Source organism: Euprymna scolopes, chromosome 16 (genome assembly GCF_053919585.1).
Source record: "Euprymna scolopes isolate OS-2025 chromosome 16, ASM5391958v1, whole genome shotgun sequence".
NCBI lineage: Eukaryota > Metazoa > Mollusca > Cephalopoda > Sepiida > Sepiolidae > Euprymna > Euprymna scolopes.
The window spans coordinates 56,835,404-56,842,903 of record NC_136497.1 but is presented as its reverse complement, the minus strand read 5'-3'; the positions used below and the strand labels follow the sequence as shown (position 1 = coordinate 56,842,903).

General features: G+C 35.1%; 1 protein-coding gene across 1 annotated transcript in view; it reads left to right on the top strand.

The window, feature by feature from the left end:
• The window catches only part of LOC145295981 (uncharacterized), a 124,255-nt gene that overhangs the window by 30,644 nt on the left and 86,111 nt on the right, over positions 1–7,500 (top strand). The window lies entirely within an intron of this gene.

Below are 7,500 nucleotides of genomic sequence, written 5' to 3'. Positions count from 1 at the left end.
ATGTTTCTAATTTAATAAAATATTTAAATGATGATAGCATGTCAGATGTGGGTTTTAAAAATATGGACTGGTGATCCGTCGACTAGCCCTAACCTCTCCCGTTTTAGACAAATCGCAACAAATAATTTCTAATCTAATGAAATCGCACTGTCTGCCAAGATCCAGCTCGTCTCATTGCCGTGTTGTCTTGCAAACAAGCACTTGCTTTACAAATACTTCTATGGAATGTGCTCCGATGAACTTAATGCACTTAACACCCGTAAACAAAAATATACCTGACATAGCTGACTAGCAACAAAACCCCACCTCATTCAGCGTATGGATCCCTAAATGCCGGAAGTCTAATATTTGCTTTTCTTAACCAGCTTGCATTTGGAATTCCCTCTTGCTGCCTGTTTCTCTGACCGTACTAACATACAGAAATTTAAATGTCATGTGAAGAAACATCATCAGGCCTAAGTTTCCACCTATAGATCTGACCCCTATCACACTAGCTCCTAATGTTTTAGTGGCAATGTGCCTTGTTTGGGATTAAATTTAAAAAATTGGGTTCGATGGGAAAACTTCCAAATGATAATTTGGATTAAAAAAAAAAAAAAACGAGGTAAGATCCATTGGATAATAAGGTTCATTTATAAAATAATTGTATGGAATATTGCTTTTATTTATTTAAGAGCACATATAAATCATAATACTTGACATTATGTAACAAAAAAAGAAAAAGAAGCAACTAGTGTCCCTAATGATGATTGGTTAAACAGAGCGGAGACGGAAAAGATAGCTGAATACCAAAGTCTTATTTATGTCATGAAAAGAAACTGAAGATTTCCATCATTCCAGTAATTATAAGAGCAACTGAACTCATGAAAAATAATTTTTAAATGTACTCAGTGGACCAAGTGCAAGAGAGATGCAGACAATTGCACCTAAAAAGATGGTTAGAATATTTAAAAGATCTCTCGGTTGGAATGTCTGAAATAGTGGTTGTGTGCCTGGCACTCGGTAGAATGCTCCATCCCCAGCAAAAAATAAATATTTTTTTTTTTTTATCAGAAAAGCTTTTAAAGTTTTCACATTAACGCTGAAATCATGGTTATGGAGTCGGAGTCAGATTCAAACTGTGATTCATAAGAATGTTAGGAGTTATAAACGGACTTTTAATTTTCGAATAATCAGCAGACAGTCTGAATATTGGAAGAAATCGTTTCGCATATTTTCTCCAACGATGATCTTTCTGTTTATACGCACAAACACATCTGTATAATCTTGTAAAATTAATTGAATTCGAAGAACACCCCCCCCTCTCTCTCTCTCTCTCTCTCTCTCTCTCTCTCTCTCTCTCTCTCTCTCTCTCTCCGAAATAGAAAGAATATTTATACCACATTAAAGCTAAATACTTACGAATAATAACGTTTGGGACCGTTTATGTTTTCTTTTATTTATTAGTATTGAAAAAAGAGTGTAGTATCTGTTCATGTGTTTGGTCGGTAGGTGACTATGATGACATGAATAATAACGTGGGCTAACAACCGAATTCGGATATTTAAGAATTCTAAGGGTAGGTATATACGGCACAATCACGTTAATACACCGGTTCTCGCCAGACCACCGAAGTTAAGCAACGTTGAGCCTGGCTAGTACCAGATGAGTGACCAGTTGTAAAGGCGAGGCGCTGTATGTACTGCGAGGTAAAATACCAGGTTGAGAAACTGGCGCAGTCTATCCTTATCTCGAGGATAAATTGGACTCTCTTAAGCCGTGGTAGGCAACCCATCTAGTGATGGCGTCACGAAAAAAAATACCCTTGATAGCCCTGTCGAAGCATCAAGTATTCAGCTACTGACAAGACTTGAATTACACTACAAACTCGTGTAGTGAGTTCAATCTCGGCTGCGGCCGCGCTAGATGGGGATGATGAAGGGTAGGTTAAAATTGAATAATCTCCTACAAGACGGTAGGAGATGTGACCAATTAGACCACTGGTAATAGTCTAAGACACATCATCGGCGCTTCTGTTCTGGTGGCGTTTTCCAAACTGTTTTGCAATAGATGAAACATGTTTTGTTTACCATACTAGATAAGATCTCTGTGATGTATTATTATATAGACATGCGAGATGATTGAACGTGAAAAGATACTAGCATATAGAAGCTACTCTCTTTGTCCCTTTGTCCGGTTTACTTTTTCCTTTTCTTTTTTCTTTTCACCTATTTCCTTTTTCTGTACCGGGTGGAAATGAAATCCACTCACCCCCACCTCTCTCTCTCTCTCTCTCTCTCTCTCTCTCTCTCTCTCTCTCTCTCTGTATATATATTTACCGAGTGGAAATAGGACGCATTCAAATCAATATCTCTTTCTCCCTTTCACCCACTATCAATTCGTGCTCCTTCGAAGACATACACAACAGAAAGCCGTCTAATTTCATAACGGAAAAAGACTTTCTTTTCTTCGTCTATGTTTCCAGCGTCAGGCGAAATTTTCATGGACGAGGATTCTTAACAAGGGCTTCTCATTCGGGCAAGACATTACCGTGGGACAGCTTCCCTGTAAACTACAAGATCATCGTCTTCAAATCCAATGTCAACAAATATAAGCCGCCATATAAGTAAGCCTCGTCTGAGCCCCATTCTCTGGTCCCCCCTCGCAAATCTTTCACGAAAAACACCCGACTAGCTGAAACCACTGAAAACAATAATTTTCCCCATTCTTTATCCGTGCCTAAATCAAAACGTAGATTCCATGAACAAAGCTTCTTTCTTAGAACTGCACGCCTGTGGAACTCTTTGCCGCTTGCCTGTCCCGCCCCCCCCCCCGACTTCAACTTGGATGTCTTCAAGTCCTACACAAACAAATTCCTGATAAACCGTCCCCTTAAGTAATGACACTTTATCAAATCTCCAATACTAACTATTACTACGATACTATCCCATTGATTACTGTACACACAATAACCCTTATCCCTGAGTGGCTTCTGGGCCTTGATAAGTGGTGACCTCCATGTAAAAAAAAATACTATCAATTATCCCAGAGGTTTCGATTGTCAAGACTTTCGACTTGTTAACCCTTACCCTCGAGTAGCTCTGTGTCTTAATAAATTGGGATCCAATAGTAGAAAAAAAGAGTGTTCCTTCTCTCTTTCTCTTTCTAAACTGATATAACACCCTCTTCCCCGCACTCTTATATATTAACGTGTGCTAATGACGTTCTCCTCCCTCCTCCGTCTGTTAGTACGTTTCTCTCAGCTGTTTTAACCTTACTTCTCGTTTGTATGCATGTACGTCTGTTATTAGCCGCTACTGAACAGTCAAGCGTTACAAGTATAAAGACGAAAGACGGTAGCATAAATATAGGAATACGGTATTCGCCCACAGCCGCTAGAATTGGAGACAGCTGGTATTCCGCTCATTACGGCTGATTACAACCCACCCTCTCTCCCCGTGACACCTGTGGGTATGTATAGTAGTAGTAGTAGTAGTAGTAGTAGTAGTAGTAGATCGATTATGTGCATTAATATATAGAAGATAGAAATAGTGTTTATATTTATAACAATAAGTAGGTTTCCATTTATTATTTATTCGACCTCATGTTACAGCTATTTATTGTTGAAAAAGGAAAAAGAGAAGAATAAAAAGATAAAATCTAAAATGAATCTCTTCTTCTGCTAAATATATCTCCTATCCTCTTATCTCCTTCTCCCCCGTTTCACACACTCTCTCTCACTCTCTCTCTCTCTCTCTCTCTCTCTCTCTCTCTCTCTCTCTCTCTCTCTCCAGCTTCGAGTTAAATAGAATTACTGCGATGGTGATATTTCCTGAAGTTTATAATAGACTATTCCACTTGTATTAGTATTTATTTTCTTCGTTACCTTCGACAGTTAATAAATACAGACAGATAGATAGATAGAGAGAGAGACACACACACACACACACATACACACAGAGACAGAGTAAGAGAGATCATCTAAAACAAGTGCGGGATTAAACAACATACATTGAGAAAGGGTGAGGATGACAGAGAGAAAAGCAGAAAGAGATAACTTACTTATTGATTTAAATACAAATTACAGATGATTAAAATGAACTTTATCTCAATACTGATTAATATTTAAGCATGCATTCTGTGTTATATATATGAACAAAAGTCTGAGAGAACAAGCATTCCTTGACTCAGCTTTCACGTAATTATAGGTGAATAAAACAGATAATTTAAAATGAAATAGTTTATGATATATATATATATATATATATATATATATATATATATATATATATATATATATATATATATAACGCATTATGTCTGTCTGTCTCCATATTTTCAAACATAGCCGGTAAAAATAGCTGCTAAGGGATCAAAATTGAAAAAAGTAACATTTGACAGGCGTAAGAAAAATGCTCTTTGCATGTATGCGCATATATACGGAATAATCGATTAAGTTTTAACGGTTATTATCCATCTGACGATAGCTCAAACGGTAACGACTAAGGTTGCAGCGCTACATGTTTTAGTTTCGATTCTAGCTGATGGCACTCAAACTATATATATATATATATATATATATATATATATATATATATATATATATATATATATAATAAATTCCACAGCCAAACAACGTCGCAGCCCACAAGAGCAATGACAGTCAAAGAACCGGAAGTAAAATCATATATATATATATATATATATATATATATATATATATATATATATATATATATATATATTAAAATCACTACTATATATTGGATATAATATAATAATCAAAATTTTTTAGCTTTATAATGATAAATATGAAATCTGCATAAATTAAAATATCATATTTAAGCGTATTTTACAAACGGTCAACGCCGGGCGGCCTGCTAATATATAATAACCTCGAGATTAAATTAATACAGAGATATTAACTTTAAAAAAAAAGAAGAAAAACAAACATAATAATAATACAGACGTTCATTGTTTTAGTGTCTCGAGTTATGACGTCATTTATATTACTTCCGTTGGGACATAAAATTTTACAAGCTGTACATTTATAACGGACGGACAGTTTTGAGGAAGAAATCTAAAATGGCTATAAAAATGTCGTCTTAAACATGTGTTGATGTAGAGATCTTTTACGAGGTGATCGCGCTAATCTTTCAATAATAATAATAATAAAAAAAAATAAAAAAAAATAAAAAAAAGCGAACTCTTCGGTGTCTCCATTTGTTTATTAGCGCATTGAAAGATAGATTACTCATCTAATAACTTCATTTTTATAATTTGAAAATTATAGCAATTTGCGTAGAACCCAATTCATTATCAGTAACAAAACGTCCATTGAATAAACATTTTTTAATGACGTGATTAAATAATTGAAGAGGAAGTCGGGAAATTTTTAATTACTTGTTTGCCATTGAGGTCAACTGAAGTGGGGAGGTGGGGCGGCACATCGGAATCGTAAAAAGGGGCTTTTCTTTCCCATGAAAAGTGGTTGACAGTATCGAAGGCGACACGAAGGTTTCTTTTTAATTTTTTTCATTTCGGGGTGTAGAAATTACTACTCCTTTCTCGGAATTACCCTGCTTACACTTGAAACTGACTTGATAATGCTGAATGCTTAGTAACAGGGGAACAAATACCATATTTTTTTTGTCTTTGGTATGTATGACTCGACTAAGTATTGAACACTGATTTTCGGCCCGTTAGCAAACATTATTATCATTATACCAAATGGTTCTATCCCAGTGTTTATATATCGAATTAAGTATTAGATTTATATCAAATTTCAGGGGTCTGAGTTCCGTTATAGAAGCGTTGATTTAATTTGAATAAAATAAACTGCGCATCAAGTGTGCTTGAAAGACAAATTACAACGTAATTTTACGAAAATAAACAAATATTTTACTTGCTTGAAATTTATTATTTTAATATATTTCGGAGTCAAACTTCATCCTCAGTATCTTGTTTGTTTCTTTTTTTTTCTTCTTTTTCTTCTTCTTTCTTGCCATGTTGTAAAGTTGGAGAGAAAAAGTCAGTAATAAAGATCCGCGCGTTTTCTCGCTGCGGTTGTATTTTGAAATGTTGGGAACGGTGCGTTGGCGACGCGAGATTAACTTCAGGGGTGTGAGTTCCGTTATAGAAGCGTTGATAACTATATATAGATTTAAATTATAAATTTTAAGCAAGTAAACTATTTGTTTATTTTTATAAAATTGCGTTGCAATTTGGCTTTACAGCGCACTTGTTGCGTGTTTTATTTTATTCATATCAAATTATTAAAATTAAAAGTAAAATAATTTAATTGAAAAATAATTTAATTGAAAACAATACTAGCAGGCCGCCCGGCGTTGCCCGGTCGTAAAATACGCATAAATATTATATTTTGATTAATACAGAAACTGAAACACGTGCATTCGAGTATTATGCTTTTTTATCTAAACAGTTCACTTCTTGTAATTAGAAAAAATTCTCGAACTGAGATCTAAGCACGAACCTAAAGATAGCGAATCAAGTACGATAACCATTACACCAGCTTGATACGTTCTTTACAAAGTGTTTTCAAACCTACCTATTCTTAACATAAAGAAGCTGTCATGTTTCACGGCTGCGCATGCACATTCGTGAAACAGTTGACAAACAGATAAAAATCCGATAACTCCTAAGTACCAATTTTTCAATTTTGACCCCCTTAGCAGCTTTTTTTTCGGATGAAAACCGATTAAAAAGTTTTCTACATGTCTGAATGCTCTATGTACCAAATTTTATGTCGGCAGATCAAAAATCCGTTGCGTATATAGGTTGAGCAGTGTCCTCTTTCACACACACACACACACACACACACACACACATTCTCACTTTTATAGATATATAGATCAACCCTTTCTGGCTATTGAATGCTGAATCCGGGAAGGTTTTGTGCTTCAAGTTCTTTAAATATTTAAATAGTTATTCATTTTGTTTAATTTGGTGTTTTGGAGTTTGGTTTGATTTTAGTTTGAGTTTTGCTGAACGTGACCAAGTTTTGCAAAGGAAATGGATGAAAGCAATAACATCAAATTTCGGTATATTTTTTGTTAAAAAGACATTGGAAACATAAAAACTGCTGTCTCATAATGTTTAAATTTTTCGATTAATTCAAAGGCAATTAATAATAATAATAATAATAATAATAATAATAATAATAATAATAATTAATTAGTTACTTAATTAAAATGTCCTTTTTCAAAACCAATGTGCATGTGTCAAAACGTTTCATCGTATGTCCTGCTGGCTTGGTGAGCCGAGAGCAGGCTCAAGGCGTTTCTGCGAATAATGGCGATGGAGAAGCGTTTGTAAAGCAAAACAAATTCATGATGGTCTCCACGTGACGCGTCATTAACAGACCAAAGCTGTTGAAGAAGTTGCACGTGATCGGGCCTATCACTCAATTTAGATTCACGCAACAGCCGTTTATCGACGAGTTCTAGCTGATAAAGACCGATCGCTTTCTCTAAAACTTAAGTGGTAATAAACTCCCTCGGA